Here is a 26,883-nt window from a genome sequence, read left to right on the forward strand (position 1 = left end):
TAGGAGCGTGCCACAGTGCGAAATGAGACAATCATTTAAGCGACCACCTACACCAGAGCAGCTTATTATTCATACTTACATATGTATGTACACACACATCAATATGAGACGAGGAAGGCGCACTAAAGCTTGTGGTAGATGTTTTGGCAAAACATTTGTAATTGTCTATTCTCACCCTCAGATAAGACACGAGTGTATATACATATGTATGTGTGTTCACATATTATTGAAAGCACTGGCTTTGTTCGCAAGCAATAAGGTTAAATAAATTAGCTTAATTAAGTCAAATGAAAAATATTCCATTTTGAGTGATAGCCGTATGTAGATACATTACTGTGTACGCATGTGTATATATCCAGCTGAAAAAATTGCTTACCAGCATCTCAAAAGCACGAAATACACTTCTGATATCAAAAAATATTCTTCTTTCGCTTTGGCGCTACAACCGTGGATCGGTACTCACCAGTTGCCTCTGTGCTTTGCGAGGTTACGTCAGTTGTACCAAGTACAGACAATTCCGTTATCTATGGGTCTCAAACCAAAGTAGCTTTGCGCTGGAGCATCTTCTTTCATGGTCTAGTACAAATTGTTCCACCTTTTTTGGTACTCATCACTCCCGCGAACGGCAAAAGATTTTAAGGAAAACAGTTCTATCTAATGCGCTATTATCTCGTTATCGTCCATGTCTCTGTGCCGTGTAATACGACGAAAAGGATAAGGGACTTATACAGCGTAGTTCTTATCCGTCTAAAAAGGGATCTGATTCTCAATTACCTACCGATCACAAAGTAGCAACTGTTCGCAAGAATTATTTCGCTTTCCAATACGTGATAAATTTTTGTGTGTGGTCTCCAAGTCCTTGTCTGACGTTCTTTTACCACAAGATTGTACTCTTTCGTTTCTTTTTCTAGACTGGAAAATACTGGCTGACTGATCTGTTACGATGTTAATTTCATCTTCGTATCCAAATAACTTCTAGTTGTGCTTTTAAAGTAGACATATACATAGACTGTGGTTCTGTTGAACGAGAGAGAAATCCCGTCTAAAGACTTGTATAGTATGTCATTGAACGCCTCGGAGAAGTCCATCCCGATGACAAAGCTGTTGATTGTGCTCGCAGTCATTCTCGATAACTGTTTACGTTTCACAGAGATACCAAATTTAAACGTCGCTATGCTATCGAAAACGACTTTAAAGGTATTCTCCAGGATTTAACGCTTTGTAAAAGTCTGATCTATGCGTGACTAACTGGCCTACCAGACTAACCTAATCTAACCTAAAAGTATGAGTTTGTTTCACGTTTCTGGACAGTGATAAAATATTTATTTGTCAAACATTTCTCTTAGATTGGGATTTTGGTTCATATTTGCTATAAAGTAGTTTATGCTATATAAAATTATTTAAATACATATATATATGTGTGTAGTATATACTCATAGACATACCGAATTGTTTGTCTGCACAAGCGACATTGAAGTGAATTCAATTCCATTTCTTTCGGTGGCATTGCGATCGAGGTTTTGAGGTCACGATTGCTTTTCAAAAAGTAGCTTAAGTGTGGCGGCATGCGGGTACACTGAAGCGAAAAGCTTTACGAGTGCGATAAATTTGAGTGAGTTATAGTATATAGTATGCAATTATTTAGGGTATAACAATCATAAGAAAGATATTGTAGCTACTTTCTGGGCTATTAATACAAATCGCAAAGTAGTTGTATCCAACTTATCTTTGGTTTAATTGTGTACGAACATTTAATCTGGAGCTTAAAATCGGTGGTCGGCTTGATATATTTGTCATAGGAATATTGTATGTGTCTTTAAAATAATCGCATGTTGATAATTTATATATAGTATAACATAATATTGCATCTGAGTATAACTCCACGCACATTTCTGTTGATATTATTCCCGTTTTAATATACCGTGCATACGAATCTTATTTCGTGTATAATATAGGCTCGTATAATCCATTATAATAAATGAGCACGCATATATTTAGACGCTCTTGAGTGCTACTCATATGTCATGCGTTGTCTGCCTATGAGTACTCTCCACCGCTTTTATTAACATTGACGAAGGCTTTACAAAGGCATTGAAGATTCCTTGTTCAAATATATTATAACAAAAGAAGAATGCGCAAAATAAAAAAAAAAAAAAAATTACTAAAAGTAATAGAAAGTATGAGCGCCAATAAGAGATATGGGAGGTGAGTAAGTGAAATGTGGTCAATTGAGCACGAAATACACAAAACAAAATGAAACCGAGTATGTATACAATTGTGATGATTTTATACAGTTTATATACATAAATACAAGCGTTTAATAAAGAACTTTTGTTAGCGGTGAAACTGTCGATTTTTCTGTACATTTAAAATAAAAGCTCTGTAGCAGATAGCAGAGTTCAAGACGCTCTGTTGATACATGATATCCAACTGCAGGATTGCTGTATGTATATTAGAGTTTGTTATACATCCTTCCGCAAGCACATCCTGAACTTTCAGTTTTTGATCTAAAAAGAAGGTTGCAGTGCAAACAAGCTTGCAATTTAAGTGTATGTTAAATATGAAATCAGCTGAACAGTCATACACGCGTTATATATACATAGTAGTTGCTTATACGACATGGTGTACTATATGAATACAGTACAAGAATTCCTAACGACAGCGAGTTTTGGTTAATCGTCCTTAATTCACTGTTTAAAAAATACGAAATAAGTGGTATTGTTCAAAGGCACTAAGATTAAATTATACAATTTGGCTTAGTATAAAGCCATTCTAGTTATTTGATAGATCAGAATGATAATCATGTTGCCTGCTTGAGTTCATAAGGACCGTGGAGGTCCTCTGTTGGCCATTCGGGTGGAGTGGCGACGCAGTGATTCACTCCCTGTGTGTCTTAAAGCTTGAGAAGGTCTTAAGATGGTTCCATTCATTGTATGTGTTACACCTGGCCGAGGTGGAGTTTGGATGGCAGCTTTTGGCGTTAACGCAGTAGAGAAATTCCTCCAGTCTCGATATGGACACAATACCAGTACGAGCCAGGAGGATATGGAGCATCTTTGCTACTGTAGTCTCCGCACGACACTGGCCACCTCTTTGCATACCCTACCAAATCCATTCACATGACTACCCTCTGTCTTTGGTCCTCCCCCCGTCAAAACACCGCATTTCTTGGGCCTTCCGTAAGATGACGTCGACGTCAACTTAGCTAATCCTTACCATCCCAATGCGGATTAAGCATCCGTTAAAACAACAAAAAAGAACAACTAGGTATTCTATATTAAGTATTTGAACGTATTAGATTAAAACAAACTTAGGGATGAAGTTGTAAGGGGAGATTAACACACAATTTTTTCAAAACGACCCAATTTGCTTGGGAATTATGAAATGCCCGTGTACACAAACTTCGTTCTTATTATTATATATATATTTAAAAAAATCTTTATTTATCAGTGCACAAACCATATTCTAAATATCCAATTTACAACTTGTATGGCTTTTGCACATAACGTATATGTACACATACTTAAGTGCAAAGCCACATACTTTTTACATAAACTTGAAAATAGTCTCAAAATTTTTAATCCATATTTGCGAAAATGGGTCAAAGCATCTTAAACATGAGTGCATTTGTTTAAGCAAAAAATTTACATCCATTCTAAGTCACTTAACACAATTCTTTACGACTTTTTAAATGCACAACAAGTTCCGATTTAAAACTCTGTGATACATACACCAGCATTTCTTTCCGTACGAGCATATAACAACGTCTGCAACTTGTTGTTGAAGCAGTCAACTGATATTACGGTCTGATGGTATTTCCTGCTATTGATTGCCTATTGCCTGCCAAAGTGATTAAATCGATCATAAATTTAACGCAATTTCCAATCATTTTTAATGCAGTTAAATGATGTTTTATGACTGCTACCAGTGGTGAACTGCATGCGTCGAGTGGTAAATATGTTGCCCATCACCATGAAGCACTCACGCACACACGCAAAGACTTCGCAGCACATATGCATTAATAAACATGGTGCTCGTAAGCACTGTCGGTTGTGCTCACACACTGCGAGCCACTCAATTCATGCAGCAATTGAGATATGTTCTGTTGATAGCAATATCTTGCATTACAACACTTTCACGCGCACATAAAAGTCTCGATGTGTGTACAGCTGGAAGTGTTTGTAATTCCATTTTATGAATTGATGAATTGACATGCATCCCAGATATGGGTTAGGGATAAGACTAGGTGAACTCTTGAAGGTTTCAAGATATATTTATGTGTAGGTAGGTATGAAATTTATCATAAGATTAAAGTTTTATTGATGATATAATGATTCATACTTATAAATACCTTCGCAAAAAATCTGTTAGTCTTTTCAACCTTAAATTGTATCGGCTAATAAAAGCATGTCTAACGATGCAGAAAATAATATTACTCGTACACTACTAAAGGCGCATATTACGTAAGTCTTTACTTGTGCGAAAAATATACAGTAAAAAATCCCCATCATCGCACAAAATATCAAACCAAACTTTAAAGAACTGTTTTTATTATATACTAAAACGCATACAAATACATTTTGGCATTGTTATAAACGACCTTTTGTATACTAGGAAGTACTGTACATACTATTATCTAAAAAAGTAAGAATTCCAGTAACAACATTTTTTCTTTAATTGCAGATTTTTTCAAAACAAACCTGGAAAAGTGGTAAGTAAATTTTATATCTCATGTCAAATTATAACTAAAGAAATTTTGAGAAATGAACATATCAAGAAGATAGCGTCAGTTGTTAACTAGGTCTTAACGCCTGAGTTGATGTTTACATGCTTTCGCCGGAAGAAACTTAAAGCATGCACTCCTCCTCCGTCCGCTATTGATTTCATTAAAGTTGAAGATTGAAAATCCCAATGCATGTACATGCGTTGCCTAACATTGCACATGCACATACAAATGTGCAAGAAACGCTTTAATAAAATTTTAAGGCTTTAAATTTTTCAGTCGCAGTGTTTTGATCGCCTCTACATGTAGCTCGTTAGCCTGCAACCATCTGAAGAAATAAATAAAAATAAACTTCGAATAGGAAATTAAAAGAAATATATTACGCTTGATCGAACTCAGGTTAATCGCTGTGATAGTGGGTTTAAATAGAAGGAAAATAGAGTTGGGACAACAGGGCGTATAAGTAATTAAATATCAAGTACCCATATTAAAATAGTTAAACAGAAGTCAGTTAATAGATAAATAACTAGAGTTGGGGCTACGTGGCGTTTAAGTAACGTTTGAACATTGATTTTTTAGCATGTCTTGCAAATATATTCCTGCTTTTATTATGAGTTCTTATACCCTGAACAGGATGTACTAAGTTTACCACGATGTTTTTAACACCATATAGAAAACGTAAAAGACTCTATAAAATACATATACATTAAATATAATTTTGCCCACGTCGGGTTTTCACCAAGAAGCTGCTCATTTGTTGAATCACCGATATCGAACAACCATAGTATATAGCTGCCGTACAAGGTAAGCGTTCAAACACAAATTCTTTTAAGGAAAGATATTTTATTTAAAAAGGTATCTTTACGAAATTCGGTGGAGATTACTATCAAACACATCGCTACAATTTTCGAATCAATTTTTCAGATTGGACTGCAATAGGATATAATTGCCGTACAACTGATGAGTCAATCTTAAGGCTTTGCATTGAAAACTATTATATTTGTCAATATATTTTCATGAAATTTGGCAGTGATTATTATCCGAGGATCCTTCAAACATATTGTTAGTATCGGACCACTAAAGCTTAAAGCTGACATTTAAACTTAGCGGTCAAAATCAAAAAAGGGGTTTTTTGTACTTTTCATGCTATTTTTAATAGTACTTTACTGCAGCCGAATCTTACGTATTTGTTTTTGATTTTAATTAAATGTACAATAATATTTTACTTAATATGGCCAGCGCACTCGAGATGTTAATTGTCATATTAATAGTACTCCTTTATATTAAATTTAAATTAATTAATAAGCAGGCTTTTAAAGCAATTACGGCATGGATACAAGTTATTAAGCGGTGCTTCTTATCATGAAATGTGCTATAAATATAAAACTGCGCTAATTTTCAAAGGATTTTAATGGTCTCGAATGCTCTCAAATTACGTTAGGTAAGAGTGGCATATTTGTCAAAAAAGTTTCAATATTTTTTCTAGCAAGAAGCAAGTACCTCATATTTATATTTACTACTGATTTGGTATTTTGTTTATTTTTTTTTCACGACGAATTCTCTATTACTAAAACGTGTAGAAAGGAAATTCCCAAGAATTTGCGGAGTAGACAACATAAGTCGTCTAGTAGTCTTCAAAAAACTTGAATTAGTGGAGTTCATGAAAATAAAATTCATCCCTTACGTAAATTCCAATCGAAAATAATTCAAGAAACTGTTCTTAGAATCCAAAAATATCCTTTAAAAATTTTGAGGATAATAGAAAATCACCATCAAGTTGGCCAACAAAAATATTCGCTGTAGAAAGGAAATTCAAGCATCGATCCTGAAGAAAACCCACAATCAAAGCTTGGCAAATGGAGGAATGGTTTCGAATTATTTTGTCAACTTCAGAACTTGAGATTTAAATGATAGTAATAAACATAATTTGTTGGTTCTGGAAAAGCAGAATATTAAACAATATTTTTCCGTGATAGTAGGGGCATCGAAAGTTAGATATTCAAAAAATCTAGCCAGGAAAGATGGCCAGAACCAGTCTTCAGTAAAGTTAAAAACATATTTTTAACATATTTTGACATAACATATAGGAGACACATATTTCTATCTAAGATATTGTCATATTAGATAAGTAAATGAGTATTGCACCGCGACCTAGAGTCTATTGTGCCCTCATATACAAGTGTTTTAAAAATTTTCTGGTATTACTGACTCGAGTTCGCCTTTTCGTGGCTCGTTTTGCTGGCTTATTACCTACCGAGAGCGTCTGGTAAACCTTTTGAGATACCAAAGTAAAAGGAAAAGTAAAAAAGTAATAAATATTGAATAAATATTCTACGACTATGTAATTTTTTGCCAAATTATTACTACAAATGCAATTTTACCAATTTAAATTCGGAAATATTGCATGACTATTCTAACGATTTGAACCCCGACTGTGCTTTACTAAAGGCCAGAATGTTCTCATTATCATTCACCAGAACACATTTCAATATTTGCTGCGTGCCAATCGAGTTCAAAGTAGAACATTCTTCGCACACTTCTCCGTGCTCAGACATTTCGCTGGCTGCAGCCCTCGCCGCCGCATTGCGTATGCGCATATTTCTGTCTTTTGTGCGGAAGCAAAACCGCAGCGACTCGCCAGGCCGCAAACATCCAATTAATTGGATAATTTAAGTGCAGCTGTATTCGCGCTGGCGAACGAAATATTGGCAATAATTTCTTTCGCTGTTTTAAGTGCCTCACTCAGTCAGCGTTTCTCAGGAAATGTTTGGCGATTCATTGCCGCTGTTGCTCTGCGTGACGCAGCAGTTACGGCTGCTCTGCACATACGGTGCGTACGCACACATGCATGCATATGTGTATGTGTGTGTGAATACCAGTCCGACCTTTGTTGCATTGCTCACTTCGCTGAACAATTAATTAATTGTTCTTGCAGCGGAACTGGCGGCACTGGCGGCACTGGCAAAGCCAGCAGTTGAGCTGCACAGCCAACATTCATACATAAATATATGTACTTGTCACACTCATGAGCTTACTTATGCATGCAGATGCAAATCCAAATGTAGTAAGCGAAAAGCGTATATACCTGCATCCAGCGCCATGTTGCAGCAACATGCATGACTACACAGTTATGCTACTTTTATAAGCACAACGCTTGTATTTGGTGTTTAGGCGATATTAAATATTTCGCCGATTTGCGTATGATCTAATAACAGATTTTAATTCTAACGACTTGAATAATTACAAGATCCGGCCACGACTTGCTTGGTAATGATAAGTTAAGCGTATCGAAACTTTAAGATTCTAAGGCATATAGTATGAGTATCAAGCAGGACTATAACCGCAATCTAGTTTAGAAACATTTTCGGAAAACTTAGGAACTTATAGCGAGAAACAGATTATACTGAGACAGATATCGACCCATTATTGCAGAGTATTGCTGATCCTTAACAAGACATTGTAAACCGCAAAACAAGAATACCAGTATAATAGTTTTAACTGTCAAAAAGTCTAACAGCAATAATTTTGTACAATTGTTTAATGAAATACATACCATGAATATATATACTAAGAATATGCACCAAACTAATAAAATATTCCCTGAGATTCATTAAGGTACTTAACATACCATCATCAATCATTTGGAGTAAAGTCACTCGATTGTTGTTACTGTTGTCAGTAAAATGCGCTCTCTAGTTTTTATTAGGATAACTCACATATTGGCTGATATGCCGTATGCGGTACAAAGTGACCTGAAAGTTCGAAAATCGTTATGTTAGCAGCATTTACATGGTTCTCTCTGAATTACAATTATAGATCACATACATTGACCAATATTTTCGGAAAAAATCAACTACAGGTACTGGGGCCTTGAACAGTTTTGTCGGATTAGGACAATACAGTACTTCTTATAAGAATTATTTTAAGCGAATGTGGCTATTGTAACTTTGTAACATATCTCCTCTGTAAACGAAATCTATTAAAGGTCACTTTTTTAAGACCTTCAGCATCCAGGTACCCCTTGTTACTGCCTTCTTTGATACAAATTACTGTTTCATAGATTAATTACGTGTTTATTTATGGTGCTTTATATGTTTTCCTTTAATGGCGTTTTGTGGGTGCGGCAGTGATCCGATTACGCCCATCTACAAATTCCGCCTTATTTTTTGCTCAGGAACATGTGTTACAAGTTTCATCAAGATATGTGAACTTTTACTCATATTATAGCTTGAACGGAGGAAGGAACGGACGGACATACAGACAATCACTTGGATTTTAACTCCCCTCGTCACCTTGATCATTTATATATATATATAACCGTATATCTACAAGGTGTTTTCCAAAGTAAACTGGACTTTTAGAATCTAGCGCCACCTGGTGGCGCTATCTATATGCCGATTGATACGTTAGAATTTGACATTTTTATTAATTGTCCTGTGAGAATTTCATGACATTTAATAGATTGGAAGTGAAGTTATTGCGTTTTAAGTGTCAGTATGTGCTTGGAACAAAGAGCCAACATTAAATTTTGTTTTAAAATTGGTAAAACTTTTACAGAAACGTTTCAATTGATGAAACAAGTTTATGGTGACGATTGCCTATTCCATAGCAGAGCGCACGAGTGGTTTCAACGTTTTCAAGTGGTGTGAGGACATAAATAGCAATCAACATGTGGGCTAATCAAAATCCGTGATCTCCGGAAATTCCATCGAAAATGTGCGTGAATTCATCAAAAATCAGCCGAAACCATCATTGAAATTCATGGAAATGGAACTGAACATGTCCAAAAAATTAATTCATCACCTTTTGACCTAACTTTGGGCTTATGAAAGGTGTGTGCACCGTTTGTTCCACACAAATTGACTGACGACAAAAAATTGTTCAGAATCCAAAATCGATCGACGCTTGTGACCGAATATTTGACCAAAATGACATTTTAACCATTCCCCGTATTCACCTGATATGGCACCGTGTGTCTTCTTCCTTTTCGGAAAAATGCATTTGCCCATGAAAGGAAAGCGTTATGCAGACGTAGAGGCCATTCCAAAGGCATGCACGCAAACGAGCTAAAACACTCGTTCGACATGCTTTTGGACCTTGCAAAAAGTTATATTGAAGCAGAAGGAGACTATTTGGAATAAAATAAATTGATTTTGCCGAAAAAACCATTTGTTCTGCTTTTTTTAAGTCCTTTTTACTTTGGAAAGCTCCTTGTATTTCGCTTAGTTGTAGATGGTCCGTAAAACCGTTAGATGAACAATACTATTATATTCTGTACCAACATATTGACGGACAGATGATCATGTCTAAATTGACTCAGGTCATCATGCATTTATATATAGTATATATTTATAAGAGTTTTCGACGTTTCCTTCTAGGTGTTAAAGACTTCGTGGCTCTGTTCAGGGTATACTCATCTAAGAAAAGTAATAACCAGATAAGACGAAAGCCATTACACCCATTTACTCCACATTTCATTAGGTAAATATATGAGTGAAATAAATTCATATTGTCAAAAATTCAGAGGGTTTGCCATAACAAGAACCATAGTACCATGTGCAAAACAATCACCCTTTGTTTTACTGAGTACATAAATGTGGTTCTTTTTCTTATAACTCCGCGCCATTGTCGTCTTTTTTGGGGGTATATGTATAGTATGCATTTCTATGTATTTTCTTCCTTGCTTGCGTTAAGTGAGTTTGCAGACGCTTTTGTCAAGCGTGTGGTTCACTTATAATATGTACCGAATATCGACGACATGAAATTAATTTTACAGATTTTTATGATGGATGGAGTAAGTATTGTGCCAAACAAGGAGGTATATATAGAGTGCAGAAGCAATTACTTTAACGTGGACATATAGTTGACAAAATGGAGTCTTTTTTCGAAAGATTTTTATGTGACAAAATATCTTCACGAAATTTAACGTCGATTTTCGCACAAGATCACGCTAAAATCTACGAGGAAATTACTTAAATCGTCACCAAATCTTAACTTTGGCAGGCAAACTTACCGATCAAAACAGAGTTTTTTGTTGAAAACCTTTTTTGTTGTGAACAGTGATATAGCTGCGGTCCAAACGAAGTTAACGTTTTTTGAGTTTACACTATTGAGTTTTCTTTCCTGATCTCTTAACTTAATAACATCATATTGTACAATACTTTCCAACAATTTTCTTAAAGAGCTATGTGTTCAAAATTTACCTTAAACGAATTACCGACACAGATCCTTGGAAATATTAAATACGAGTAATTCTCGTTTTCCCTGTAGCGTCCTCTCAGAATGCCAGCTCTTCATTGTTTTATAGCAGGTTGGTTACAGCAAAGCTTACGTATCGATCAATGGCAATTCAGCATTCTACGTTGACCACAAACGCAGCAGTAAATTATCCTAGCTTGCCAACCGCCGAATCAGTTAAATCGCTGGAAGTTCATTTTATGAGCGTCCCTGGAGTTATTCAAAACTTAATTCTGCCATTGGGTGGAGCCACATGAGCGCATTGGGTTGGAAACTGTTCGCCGCTGGTTGGCAAACAGCGCTATGCAATCTTCAATACCGTTAATGTTGTCCCTCGCAGCACTCCCCCACGTTAATGAATTACTTTTAGTTCGGATTTTATAAGCACAGCAGCAACCCTTTTGCTGCACAGCCGGTGGCGTCGTTTTACACCCGCCAGTTTTTCGTGATGAAAGCGAAGTGTGATTGTAAATGCAGCAGTCGCTATTTTAGCACATTTTATGATGTCAACCATAAAATTAAGTGACATTCAAACTGTGATTAATTGCTGTAAAACCTTCAACCGTGACCTCAACGAAATCGCTTAAAATACCACAATAACAATAATTGAGCCGTTCGGGGAAATATCAACGAACTGGTTAATATTACACTAAGGACAAGTCAATTACTAAAATTGAGGGCATCAAAATCGAATAAGGCATGCATCGTAGAAGTATATCGGGCATATCTAAATGTCGACCTTTCCTTGCAATTCAATTAAGAATCACTAGGAAACCATTCAAATTATTATTATACAAAATATTTATATAATATATGTACATTTTAGGAATATTTACTATGTGCTCAGTTGTAAAAATAGAATTATTTTTATTCTTCAGTACGTAATGGAAAAGTCAACTTAATTGAATCTCGATGTTTTGGTACTATATGAATTGTCTGTAAACAATTTATTGCCCAAATTAACATCTGCGGTTCTTTGTTAAAACGAAATGAAATCTAGCCATTTCTGAAGCGAATGATAACAAAAGACGGGCAAGTAGATCAAATACGACAATAATGTGGAATAAAGATCATGTTCCAAGCGTGGTTAAGCTCAACAAATGGTCGCAAAGCCAGGTTTAACGGCTCGAAAGGTTATGCTGAGTGTTTGATGGGATTGGAAACAAATCATCCACAATGAGCTGCACCTGCTTGGTCGAAAGGTTGATTCTGCATTTTAATGTCAACAACCGATCAGATTGAAGCAAGCATTTGTTTTGGTCAATGCAGAAATCCCTTAATAGAGTAAAGTCGGCCCAAATGTCGCCGAGATCACAAGCTTCAATTTCAGGCATCAAACAGTCGGTTATCAAGGTGCGATAACTCTCACCATTGACGATTACGTTCTCGCTGGCATCATTTTTGAAGTAAGAAACAATACATATCAAACCGTTGTTCTTTCTGAGTGAATGACAGCTCTTGAATTTCGTTAGGTTTCCAATGAGTCAGAAATAGGCCTTATCGCTGAACGAAATTTTGCCCGAAAACGTCAGATTTTCATGAAATCCTTTTTCCCTCTTTCTTGAGAGCGAAGCGATGTCGCATGGGAAGCACGACTGGCTTCAGTTCTTACACAAGCTGTATTTTGTAGGCTCTTGACGTAAAATGCGCCAAGTCGTTCCATACGTCAGTCCGAGTTGTTGCGAACGGCACCATATCGACTCTCCACGGTCTGTGTACGTTCGTAGGACGCATGTGTGATCTGTCACAAAGAGGCTATTGAATACAGCACCTCTACTTGGATGACCCGTCAATTGCGGTTGAAATCAGCTAAGTATTTTGTGAGCTATTTAATGCTTCTAAAGACAGACAATCTTCTAAAATGCAATTTATCTGGGCACAATATATATAGATTATTTAGAATGCACTTTTTGCGACTCGATTATTTCGAATAAATGTAAATACAATTGTCTATTTAAATGTTTTGAACTACCAAATACATCGATAAAAAGACTGGGTTAGTTGCGAAAACTCTTACTTCCTCCAACAGAAGCAGGATATTAAACTTGTATACTCTCGCAATATTTTGCTGCAGAATAGTTTTATTCATCTAGTGGTTGTTTGTAACACCTAGAACTAATCGAGATGGATTTATAACTGATCAGGGCAACGAGTTGAGTTGAGTTTTGGTCTATTTGCTCGCTTGTCCACTTGTCCTCACAACCGATAACTTGAGTAGCAATTGAGATGTCGTAGCGAATGTTGTTAAGAGTGTTTCTTGACCAAAGATCTAAAATACCAACTGCATTCAATGGATGGGATCTGTGACTTTAATCAAAACTTATAAATGCTACAATTTAGTTTCCCCCCTGCACCTGCTTTTACAGCGTGTAAATGGATAAAATTTGAAGATAACCACGCGCTGCCCCCATATAACGGTTAAGTTGGAAAGTACGTAAGCTCGCTAAAAAAAATAGCCAGTAATAAAATCTATTCGTTCCAAGAGATGTAACACAAAAACAATGAGCGTGGTAACGCCCACCTTTAAGTAAAATCGCATATCTCAGGAACTACTCTACCAATTTAAACAAAAACTGGCGCGTAACATTGTATTTATATCCTTTTGTCACAGGGAAAAATTGGACGAAAGGAGACCACAATTACGCCTTCTTTCCATAAATCATAATTTCAAACATATGTTTCAAACCTCATTGTAGCACATACATATATGGGGAGCCAATAATATTATCGGAATAAAACTTCACCTACAAAGTGTAGGTATTTAAGTTGGGAGATTTTACGTCCAAAAAGATTCGAAATCGGATTATAACTTTTCAAGTCGCCAGATACCGAATATGTATGTGGAACTTAGCAGCTATGACTGCCTTTTACCGAAAATATATTTTAAACTGAGACAATTTTTCCTTTTCGAAAAATAATGTATTGTATGTATGTACATTGTACATAACTTATTGAACGTTTCGGTATCACTATACTCCGATCAGAAATTAAGATTTCCACAAACACAGTTCAAGTTTCCCAGAAGGATTTCGAAGACTCTATAAATATAGCGAAAGCTGCGAACATAAAGAAGCTGCTTTTTGTCGGAACCCCCCATTTCGGATCTCTAAAACATTTAGCTGCCAAACAAATTGATCAAAATTAAGTTTGGCCTCTACTTCTGTATAGCGCTTTCCTTTCATGGGCGAATGCGTTTTTCTGAAAAGGAAGAAGTCGCATGGTACCATATCAGGTAAATACTGGGAGTGGTAAGCGGTTAAAATGTGAGTTTTGGTCAAATAATCGGTCCTTTGATTGTAGGATTCCGAACAAGTTTTGGTCATCAGTCAATTTGTTCAGAACAAACCGTGCATACACCTTTCGTAAGCCCAAATGTTCGGTCAAAATGCGATAAGTCGATGTTGTGGAGATGTCCAATTCTATTTCCATGAATTTCTATGATGGTTTCGGCTGATTCTTGATGAATTCACGCACAGTTACGATGGAATTTCCGGTGATCACGGATTTTGATTGGCCCGCATGTTGATCGTCATTTATGTCACTTGTGCACTCTACTACGGGATAGGCAATCATCGCCATTTACCAATTTTGAAACAAAATTTAATTGTGGCTCTTTGTTCGAAGCTCATTTTCGCACCAATAACACAAACTTACTGACACTTAAAAAGCAATAATTTGACTTCCATTCGATGAAATGTCATGAAATTCTCACTGGTCAATCGATAAAGATAGCACGGTTGACATATATGTAGATGGCGCTCCCAGGGGGCACAAGATTCAAAAAGTCCTATTTACTTTGGAATGCACCTTGTATTATATAACTGGGAGTATGAAAACTTCGTAATTTTTGTTACATTAGGTTATTCTGACCTTCCTTTTGTTTAATAAAATTATTACACAAAAAAGATTTTATTTAGAAATGTAAACATAATTTAATCCCGGCATTCAAACATGGTTCGTATTAGATTCAAATGACGGCAATCTGGTTATTTGTTCGTTTAATTCTGTTTAATTTCTTTCTTCGAACTTGTTCGCTTGACTTTCGTAATTCAATTAATTTCAATAAATGTAATCAATCTTGTAACTCTCACCAACCTATTGATTATAACTCATCAAATGCTTTCAATATATATTTGGTGCTAGAATTGTGATACTTTTTCAGCAACTAGAGCTAGTTTTTATAGCCGCGAAAAGTGCAAGGGCAATTGCCAAGAGTATTTTTTAGCAAAGGAAATCAAGCATCACTGGTGACTGTAGTGCTTTAGTTAATACACATGTTCACACCCAAATTTTTTTAGCGCTGTACCCGTCAGTGGCTTCATATTTTGTCTGCATCGCTTTCGGAGAACACGCTTACTCTCGCAGCTGTCGCTAGTGCTGTCAGTGCATAATGAAACGCATGAACTTCCGTTCGCTGGCTGCAAGATATCAACGGCATGGGGAGATTTGTTGGAGCTGCAACACTGCTGCAATTTGTTCACTTGACTACTCCCAAATGCAAGACGACAATTCGTTCATCAATTTATTTTGAAGCATGATTTCATCATTCCACTCAATTGCTGAGCGTGCTGGCAAACTTTTAGTGGAAGTGCTCTTGCGTTTGTGTGGCTGTGTGAAGCCAATGGCCACGGCGCATCGACAGTCCTGCTGCACGAAGCGCCACTAAATTACAACAACGCCAAATCAGTAGTATGCATGCAACAGTCTGTGTGTGTGTGTGTATATTTCAGTGAGAAATCCGTTTGCTTGAGCGCAATTTTTCTAATCAGCGCAGTTTTACTTTTTTTTTTTGGTTTTGACTTGGCAAGATTTGTGTTTGAAATCTTGTGCAGCATCATTAATCATTGAAATCGCTTTTCAAAAATCGATTGCGTGCACAATTTGCCTTGCGCCACAGTCGCCACTCCACTCCCGTCTGCGGTGGCGATTTATAGCAATATACATATGTACATATGTATCTCTGACTCCTTTACGCAGTCAGTGCCTACATTCATATATACAGAGCATACAAGTAGAGGGGTACAAGTTTGCTTATGCGTTTATTTTCGAAACTTATATCGCAGATTTAGAAATCCATATTTTACGTGGCATATTTTATTTATTGGTCCATTTAGTCTAGAACAATAACAGGGGTCATTGCGTTCTCAGCCGCCGGCCGCGACATTTGTCATCCTATTTTATGACCATTATATTTGCGTTTTGTTCAGAAAGCTTAGTAATTCTCAGCGAGCGATATGAAATTATTTACGATTTCCTTTAATAAAGAAATGTTCATTTTCTAACGGCCACAGCGGCTACCAAAACAATGGCTGAAAGCCGTAAATTTATATGCGCGTATAACTACTCTTTGGCACACGAGACAAAATGATGAGTTGAAAATTATTTGCGGCTGTGCCCAGCCAAGTAATTTTAATGTCATGACAATGTAGTCAGCGATTTGAGAATTCATATTATCCGGTCATAATTTACAGTCGTCTTGCACCTACCCACGCGCCAGTCGCGGCTCCATTGTTTCGCTTGCTTGTTCGCAGAGAGTAAATGTTTGGATAATGCACGTTAAAAGCTTGGAATGAAAGCAAGAGAATTGTGCTTAAGTTGCGCTTAAGGCATTAAGTCCCGTTTTGTTTGACTTATGAGAATGAGGTACTGCAATCCCGTAGTTGAGTTTTTTTTCTTGATTCTTCCGCAATCAAAAGGTTCGATGTAGTTAAAGTATTTCTTGAGAGAATGATTAATATCAAAATACTTTTTTTAACTTTTTGTAGAATAGCCTCCATTTCCTTTCAAGGATCGGTTGATATTCGAAACATAAAAGTTGTATTTCAGGTTCGTTTGACCAGGGACCAAACTCAAACCCTATATAGTTACTGAGCGCATATCCAATCGCTACTCGAAGATAACCGACGCCGTTGAGTCTCAGGATATTCTTGATATATTCCTGGGAAAGTGGCAAGATATGGCAGGTTAAAATCTGAGTAAAGTGTACAAAACTACTCTTAGAAATATAAATGGATTTCATTTCTTTACCTATTCTGAACAATTAGGATTACAACTTCGGCATCCAGCAGTTCAAAGCACGTGTACAAATTAGAGGGAAGCTCCCATTCTTCCTCCTTCACTTCCACATTATTTTTATTGTTCCAGATAACAATTGGTGAGTTTTCCTGCCAGATTCATTAAGTATCTTTCTTCCTTCCTACCACGCGTAGCTTTGTTGGCGCTCCCCACTTTGTCATTTATTTAAAGAGTTCTTCGATAATGGCAGCGGCGTGGTATTAGAGTTCAGCATCGCAAGAAAATATTAACAAAAGCACTTTTAAGCGAAACAATGAAATGCTTGTTGGAAACAAAAGCGAATAGTCGAGAGAAACGTACACACGAAACAAAACAATTTACAATTAAATACAGCAACCGTTGTTGGAAGAGCCTCCTTTGACTTCGTTTAAATAAAGTTAAAAAGTTCGCTGCTGAAGTATACTGTAAGTCTCTCCAAACACTTATTCATATTTCATCAATGACTCACAACTCTTCCAGTATAAAGTATATCGCTTTAATGCTTGCCCGCTTTTATGTCGGTAGACTTATTTTGTTCCGTTTTGTAGACGCTTTCGTCGCACTCTGATGTCCCAAGTTCCGTTTGTAAATTTATAAACCACAAAATAATAATCTGAGTTGACATAAATAAGTGGAAGTGGAGTTAATATTCATGCATTATGAGGTCGGGTATTGTAGCAATAGAAACTAAATTTGAATTACAGAATTCGAAGTTAGTAAAATATGAGCTTGAGATGAGACAAGTGCAAATTAGAAACTAATTGACTTATTTAAATGTTTTTAAGGCTTAACTACCGCGGAGCTTCAAAAAAACGGGCCTTACCCCACATCACAGTGTAGTGTTTGATGGCCTCGATATTTTAGGTGCCTATAAAAATACTGAATCATTTTTTACAATTGATTTTTTTTATTGTATTTGAAACACGAGCTGAACGTAAAACTGTCTAGTGTCAACGAGATGGAACTCATATAAAGGTTAGGTTAGGTTAGATGGCTGATCTTGAAAGATCGCACGTGGACTGCTATATGTACTTCTTTGAGAAGTCATAGAAAGGAAGAACTCATGTGTCCGAACTTGTAAATTATCTTAATAGCCTTAGTTTTTTAAGTAGGTTGTTAACGACCAGCTCCCATAGAAAAGGAGAGAGACTTTTATCTAGTGGGGTCCCCCTACTCACATTTCATCGAGTTCACGAATATTGCCGGACTCCATTTCAATCACTCTGACACACAAAAGACTGAGGTTTGATTCAAGCCAAAGAAAAGCTCTCTTTGGTAGGAGCCAAGGATATGATAATGCCTACAAGCTACCTTCACAATAAGCATGTTGTGATCCTGATAAATGGTTCCTCGGAACGAGCCTCCTTATATATCAATCCATCAGTTACCCCAGAGCTTTTAGTAAGAAGGAGGAGATGCTAATGGGCCTGAAGTCCTTCGGTGTAACGTGGGAGCCTATACCAGCCTTTGGAATGAACGTAACTCTGACTCGTCTCCAGGCTCCGGGATGTATCAAAGTCTTATGCAGTTCCCATAGATAGGTAACAACCAGCTGCATGACACCTTAACAGTCTGCTGCAGCTGCGCTGGCATGATGCCATCCTGTCCCGAGGACTTGAAAGGTATGAACTATTTGCACAAGTCCAGAAAGCCGACTGTGCAATTCTTTTGCAGCACTCCGAGAGATATCCCCCCAGAGGACTATTGTTTAGGACGTGAGCATCAAGGCGCAGGCGAAGTGCATCTTCACTGCTTAGTGTGGACCCGTTTGCGTACTTACGATAACTCAAGGAGGCCCAGTCCTTTGCGGAAATACGTCCGAACTTAGAGCACTTATGACAGCCCCCCATTTTTTCGCTGAAGCTTTTCCATGAAGTGGATTTTTCAAAAACGAGGCCACCTCCGGCACTCGTGAGAGAGTTTGTCGTTGCCTCTTGCGGTACATTTCCAAGTTTGCATTCCTAGGATTTCTAAAAGATCTTCTAGGCGGACCGACTAGACTGAACCCGATATACCTATGATCAGAGAAGGAGTGATCGTTAATAACTAACTAGTTTTATATCAGTGGGCCAATTCTGTTCGAAATTATTTTATATTATTTTATTTCGGTGAGAACTGCTAATAAATCATCATATTAGTATTCTTGTAGTAGTCAGTACTTCTTGACTCTCTAAAGCCGTAGCCGATGTAATGGTTTTACACCTCTCGACCACACACAATATCTGAAACTATCTGTGCCTCTAATAAAAAAATGAAGCAGAAATCGTTTCATAGTAGGTTATGAACTGTATGATCTTTAGAACAAAATCGACGTCTAAATATAGGTTTAAACGGTATATTTATATTATAAAAACACTAAATCAACTAATAATTGATCAGAGGCCTTTCAGTGGATTTTAGTGTGGAACGATAAATCTGGTTACCAGTTTTCTGTTAACAGTATAAATTCTTTTATACAAGTAGTTCTCTATTCCAATGTTTTAACTGGCCATCTGTGTTTCAATCCATGGATCTTAGCGACAATGAAGCAGCTCGCTTCCACTACCAGCTAAAGCAAATATTTTTTAACGATTTTTGTCGTATTGTGTAGTAAGTTTGTTAGTCTTCTTTTCCCTAACTTTCTGCATAAAAGCATATCTCACGTTTTTCAACATCGCTACGTCTTCGACTTTGTGACAATGCCATCGTCTGATAGTTGCTTCTGCTTTTGCAAAAACCGTCATTGCGCAGTTCATGTTTTTTATACTCCCCAGTTTCTAGCGAAAATATAAATAAGGAAAGTACAAGTGCGAGTGGCAACGAAAAACCATATATTTGTTTTGAGAAATTTAAATTGATGTAATCTAAAAAATTGCGGAAACAGACTAATGTACAAGGTTAAAAACAAATAGTTTCATGTTAGTTTGTTGCTACTACCTGATCCAGGCCTTGGGAAAACTTTTCTGTTTTCGGCTGGTAGTTTTATGAATAGAAATTTAACTTGATAGATGAAGAATCATATTCAGTTCACAATCCTGTCGAGCATATCAAACCTTTTATTATTCCCAAAAGTATCGAACTTGACTCCACCTTTTTCACATTGTTGCAGAAGTTGAAAGTAGCCACAGAATTATCACCAGCATCAACGAACGTTTAGGTAAAAAAAGCAAGTTTAATATAATTATGTTGCAGCAAGTTAAACGCGAGTATAAAAAGTACATTTCCGTTACGGTGTTGCCAACAACAGTCATTGTCGCAGTTGGTTGCTTTCGTCCGGATGACATAAATTTTATTCCGCGTCGATGCTGGAGGGCACAATAATGCAGCATTTTAATTAGCAACACTGCAATGGAGTGTCAGGCGTACTATGTAACTATATAAATATGGCATGTAGGGAAGGGCTAAGTTCGGGTGGAATTGAATAGACTTGCAAATTGATAAGTTAAAAAGGACTCTCGTGAATTTCAGCTTCAAAAAAATATATATTTTAAACAAGGATTTAGTGGTATGTTTTAAAACAAATGAATTTTTAACGAAACATTTGAAAACAGGAAGTTATAATTATTAATAGAGAAACTCCTAGCCGATTGTGCCCAGCATCGTACTTTATGTTAAGGGGTTACATGGGTTTCCTCGGTCAAAAAACGGCCTTTTTTCAATAATTTTTTTACATTTAAAAAATTAAATATTTTAATGAAATATTTTTTTATTTAAAAGACTCGTATTTAATAAACATTTTGTAAAAATTTCAAAAAAAATATCAAAATGACAGTCATTACGACGCCATTTTCGACAGTCCCTCGGAATAAAGGTGCAGCCGCGTTGTCAGCAGAACTTCATTCAGGATCATCTGAAATAAAAATAAATACGTGTTTTAGTAAAAACAATAAACTAGGTATTGGATGAAGGAAAAAAAATGAAAATTGGAATTTTGGCAGACGCTTTTATAAAAAAATGCAAATTTCGATGAAAATTTCTCGGCATTTTTTTTCAAATAGTTGTAATAAAAAAAAAAATTCTTCATTCAAGACCTTGTAACTGATATCTCGAAGGCCTGTATAAAATTTCATCAAGATCGGTTAAGTAGTTCGCGAGAAATCTTGACAACCGACTTTGAAAACATAGTTTTGAGAAAAACGCGTTTAAAGACGGCGCAGTTAGCCTAGCTAGCTGCAAGCGCACAAGTTCTCAAAGGCTGTATCTCCGAAACTATTAGTCGGATCAACTTGAAAATTTAGGACAATATTCTAGAGATGTTATAGAATTTAATAAGACAAAAAAAATTCGATTTTTTAAAACTGTGAAACCCATGCAACCCCTTAACAGAAACCTATAGGAACTGATTTAGGCTTGGGGCCTTGAACAAACAATTATTTATAAGTCCACATATCTTAAAAAGTGCCTGCATTTTAATTCCGAATGCAACCAAGATGAGTGTTCAAAGTAGCAATGATAGTTGTAATGTTTTTTTTTCAAAAATTGTTAGTTTCGACTCATCCTATTACAGTATCACAATATTTTAGGTTAGATTAGTCTAGTAGGCTAATAAGACACGCATAAACCAGTTTTGGTTTTTTATACTACCAGACGAAATTCAAATCACGAAGCAAAATGTAATTGACGCTGTGGGATCACTAACGATACCTTTTCCAGGGTCTCATGCTGTGGGCCCCAAAATCCTTAACGCGTAGCCATGCAAATATCGAAGGAATGTACAAGAGATGATCACTATTTTCCTTGTTGCCTTGCTCTTGATATTTCTTGCAGTCTTCTCGATCTGTCAGGACGTGCGCCGTCACTAAACTATGATCAGTGAATAATCCAATCAAGTGCCTTCTTCTACGGGTGACAGTAGGAACATTGTATATGTCCAATCTACTATTTTACATATGATTTTTTTATTCTTGGTAGATCGTTCCATTGTGTTTTGATTATTCTTACCATGCTTCTGTCGAGATCGTCGTATAGACAATAATGTTTGTTTTTTTTACATTGATCATGTTTTTTGATGACATGCGTACACTTGGCAGTATCAACCACATTATAATTACCCTCGATGCCTTTGCGACCTAGCACCCAATAAAAATGAAGCCGACAGCTATAAGGCTGCCTAATGCCTAACTCTGCACGATATTTTCCCGCACCAACTTCGTCCTCCATTTTCGAGCCATCTTTATAAATGTTGAATGTGTTGCGCTCAGCTAACATGCCTTTACGCCAGCCATGTCTTCCTATGTTTACCCTGAACCTATGTGTAAATTCTCCCGCAGGCAGTAGTTGCTCCTCCAATTTTGCCACGCAGCTTTCGTCGAAGTGGTCTATAGACGGTAAGTTTACCATTAGCTCAAGAGCCGCCATTGGAGTTGTTTATACAAGTAGAGCTACCGCACAGCGACACAATGTTTTTAAATCTTTATACCAAATCTCCATCAAATCTTCTTCTTCTCATAATGGTCATCTAATATATACATGACTATACCCATTCCTTGCTAATAATTCAAAAATATGTATGGAAAAGGAACTAATATGCTCAAACCATGTCATCCTTGAAGTAATTGTTATTTACGCTGAGTTTTGTAGCAAGTGGTAAAAGTTGCTCAGCAATCGCGAGTTTGAATTGCGCTCCGTGAGTTCTCACCTTTAATTGCATGCACTCAATTAAAATTAGCAATTCTTTAAGCAACCAATCAGCAAGCGCTGCTCACTTTCTGCGCACGAGGAACTTTTTGCGATATGAAATATGTAAAATTTTTCCGACCCGGCTAAAGAAAGAATTTTCATTTAAGTTGAAACTCACAGCATTAACGAAAGAGTATAAAAATTCGCACATTAAAGTATGAATTAAATGAAAAAGTATCTTTTCTCCGCTACCGAGGCGCTTTGCCCCCATGCAATCCTTCAACACTGCAAGAAAGTTGGTCGCATAAGTCGTGCGTGCGTGTATGTGTGTGTGTGTGTGTGACTAAAGGGGTGATGTGCGCATTATTGTGAAAGGAAAAATTAAAAGAAATTCAAAAGTTAGTTTAAGAAAATGAGGCAAAGTGGAAAAGTTTTATACGGCAATGTGTAATTTCCCCAAAGTATTTGAGGGCTCATTTCTTGGAGCTGTAACATAAGTATACAAGAACACCAGCAACAGTCGAAAATTTTGAACTGTAGCAACTGAAAAGTCGTAAAGTGCTACCGACATTTGGATAATGAGTTATTGCTGAATTTTGTGCGCCAAAGCATTGAGGAGCGGCAAGATGCAAGCTGCTCCCTTGATTTACTTTGGTTTTTTATGTTAGTTTGCAGTGCAATATAAGTACATCAGCGCAATGGAAATGCAAGGAAACTGAGGTGTTCAGCTCAAGTTGTCTTGCAATCGTATTACAATGGTTAAGGGGTACTTAGTGCTTTTCTACATAAACTTTTTATTCGGCTATTCGGAGTTAGTCAAATATTTTTATATGCAGAGCGAGTTCCATGCAAAAGAGAAATATGTAGAAGACTATAAATGAATAATAATAGTACAGGAAGATTTCGTGATGAAGCTTTATAAGAAAATTTTGAAAGAATATCGATAAGTTGGTTCTTTTTTTTATAAAGAAATACAATTTTAATAGAGTTTTAATTTCCAATTTGTTGCAAAAAAATAATAATGTGTGATTATATAGTTCTTTTAAAATCTGTTTTAACTAATATGTTAATTATATAACATTCGATGATGACCTTGGAACTTGAAGCCAGAAAGTAAATTTAACTATTTATTAGATTTTGTAAAAGATATCTGCTGAGAGAATATACGCTGACGTCAATAGCCAATGGAATCAATGCCACGTGTTCTAAAACTTTTCTAAAAAAACAGCTATCTCTCCAATATTTCTCGCACCTTTTTTGCAACGTGCTTGACACTGTCCCCATTGATTCCACAGCGACTATATACACTAACTGGACGAAGGAGAACAGACTCGATCTTAATAGCACAGTCAGTGGCGTTAAAATTTCGACTGTTACCAACCCTAAGATTTTAGATGTTATACTCGACAGCCTGTGTTCCTGCGACAAAAGGCTTCAGACAGGTCCAAATATAGCACCCAGAACGATTACAGGATGCCACTACATAGTGGGGCCTGCCTTCGCTAAAGGAACACCATGCAGTTCTCTCCAAACAGTTCCTGCTCAGATGTTTTCGGTTTCATTTTTTTTAATTACGTCAACGACATCGAACAGAACCAGATATCGGACGGAAAAAACTTTAGACACGCACTGACCGTCATTCACTGTGGAGCCACGAACTCCTTCACAGACTCACTTCCTGTGAATGGTGTGCTTAGCATCAAACCTCCACCATATAAAAACGAAGAGCTCTAGTCGCCACAAGAATCGAGAAAGACCCTTGCGCAAATTCGTTCTGGATACTGTAGTACCGTGCAACGAGTCGCCGCATGACTCTAACCACCTCTTTGTATGCCCAAAAAACACCACGCATCTAACCTTATTCTGCCTGTGAACCAATCCCGTCGAAACACACCGTTTCTTGAATATACTATTAGATGACTTCCACCCGAACCACACCGCCCAAACGAAGACTAGTTAATCCCTACACCATATATGTCAACTTCCTTTCAAAAATGTGTAAAGTCGATTCTATTGTTACTCTAATCTTCCTAACTGTCGTAAACACCGTTACGTGATTATAGCCGAGTCAACAGAAGCCCGCCAGTTTTTTTTTCATTCACCAATTTGGGGCCGATTCGAGGTTCAGGTTCGAGACTTCCACACCTGATCTCTCCAATGGAGTGAAAGCCTTCCTCTTCCTCTGCTTCCCCGTCGGACGTTAGCAAAATACTATAAATCTTTCGCAGAACCTTTTTCTCGAAAACTCGTAACATCGAATCATCAGATGTTTTTATCGTTCATGCTTTTCATCATATAGCAGGACGGGAATTATGAGCGACTTATAGAGTTTGGCTTTTGTTCGTCGAGAGAGGACTTTACTTTTCAATTGCCTACGTATCCCGAAGTAGCACCTATTTGCAAGAGTTATTCTGAGTTGGATCTCGATCTGACGTTTTTGTTGGTATTAATGCTGGTGCTCGAAGTTATGACTGTCAACAGTGTCATGAGAGCCAAGCCGCGAGTGCGACGACTGTTTATTTGATGACGGGAGATATTTCGCCTTGCCCTCGTTTACTGCCAAACCCATTTTCTTTTCTTTCTTATACAGTCTGGAGAAAGCAGAACTAACGGCGCGGGTGCTGAGGCCAATGATATCAATATCATCGGCGTATGCTAGTAGCTGTGCACTCTTATAGAAGATGGTACCTCCTCGATTCAGCTCTGCAGCTCGATTTATTTTTCCCAGCAGTAGATTGAAGAAGTCGCACGATAGGGAGTCGCCTGGCTGAAATTTCGTCTGGTATCGAAATAAAAAAGAAACAACAGCCACTTATAAGATGGCAAACGCGATAAGAGAACTGTAAATACCGACGAAATTAATGATTTTATTGTTTCCCCTTCTTTCTGCAAGCCGTTGCAGTGTTTGGCTGGCTAATATTAAACCGTTGAAACCGACTAGTGTGTCCAACGTAATTAAAGTAATGATGCGCGTAAAAATACTATCTCTATTACACCACGCATACACCTAAACATTGCATTCAAAATAAAACTCTGTATTCACATGTGGGTAAAATATTCAAAACTCAACCCTTGTGAAGCTCAAATCACAGAAGGAAATGAGTAAATTCTAAATTTCGAAACTAAGTTGAAGATATGAAAACTTACGCACACATCTTTCTAACTACTGCCACCTTTTTCTCTTTGCAAATAAGGGAAATGCTTCCGACTTATCAAAAGTTTTCCATTTGCATGTTTTTTGTCTTCTACTTAAGCGCTGGTTTACATGAAATCATCCGCAGTTCGCGCTTTTGATAGCTGATAGCCCTGTGTAGGAATAGGTGCAACTTGCTGCTGCCAAGAGTGGAGTCATCATTTTTCATTTCACGAACTCATCAACTCGCATTCATCATACACCAACGTCGGGTGCCGTCATATTTTTCTCGAAGAAAATGGAGATGGAAATGAGTGGGGCAATCGCGCGGAAGTCGGTTTAGTTTTAAAACTTTTTGCGCTTTCAAAGGAAAGTGTTGCTTCGCTCAACTAATTTCTCACTATCAACTGCTTTGCTAACTCTACCGTACTGATAGAAGCAGTTACAGAAAATTTATACTAAAATAACGGATACAAAAATTGTACTATAAAATTTTATAATGTCGAGTATAAAGTACGAGTATGTATTTGATGTTTGCTTCGGGATGTGGTTTTCTTTCTAGCATAAATGTTCAATACTTTTGGCTTAAGACGAAGTAATGAATTCAGATTCAACTATGTTTTTAATTCGAAAAGGAAATCCATTAAAATAATCTAATTTGCAATAATAATAATTTTAGTTTGGGGTTAAGTCCTACAGACGTAGACGAGATTCTCGATTAAATGTTCGGCGAGCTACCCTGAAAGCCGTCAATATAACTGAACTTTTGCGAATTTCCGCCGAAGGTAAAATTATAATCACATAATATTTTTTCTAACGGCATTTTCCTTAAACTTTAAAAGCTTTTCACATAACTCGTTTGAACTTTATTTCTTGGATATGTTCTTATAGTATTATAAGCCAAAGCAACAAATAGAAGCAGAAATTCATGCGAACGCTTCCTAAGGGTGTAAGCACTATTTAATTATTTATGTATTTGTTTTGCCTTAAGAAGCATTTTCAAGCTTACTGCAAATCCTTTTTCTTATGCTGTATTATTTTTTTCACCGTTCGACTCTTAGACCATTCCGCACTTTATATTCGAACAATGTTGGCAAGTAGTTGAAAAAAGTTTGTAATTCTGCGACTGTCTTGTCTG

The 26,883-nt window shown here is 36.9% G+C and overlaps 1 protein-coding gene across 2 annotated transcripts in view; it reads left to right on the plus strand.

Annotated features, from left to right (window-relative positions):
- Positions 1 to 4,681: 4,681 nt before the first annotated feature.
- Positions 4,682 to 26,883, plus strand: part of LOC105223161 (putative neural-cadherin 2) — a 237,889-nt gene continuing 215,687 nt past the window's right edge. For both annotated transcript variants that reach the window (XM_049461318.1, XM_049461315.1), the window contains exon 1: positions 4,682 to 4,711. The gene's annotated coding sequence lies outside the window, so the exon portion shown is untranslated. The remainder of the gene's footprint in view (positions 4,712 to 26,883) is intronic.

The sequence above is a fragment of the Bactrocera dorsalis genome, chromosome 1, assembly GCF_023373825.1.
Source record: "Bactrocera dorsalis isolate Fly_Bdor chromosome 1, ASM2337382v1, whole genome shotgun sequence".
Lineage (NCBI taxonomy): Eukaryota > Metazoa > Arthropoda > Insecta > Diptera > Tephritidae > Bactrocera > Bactrocera dorsalis.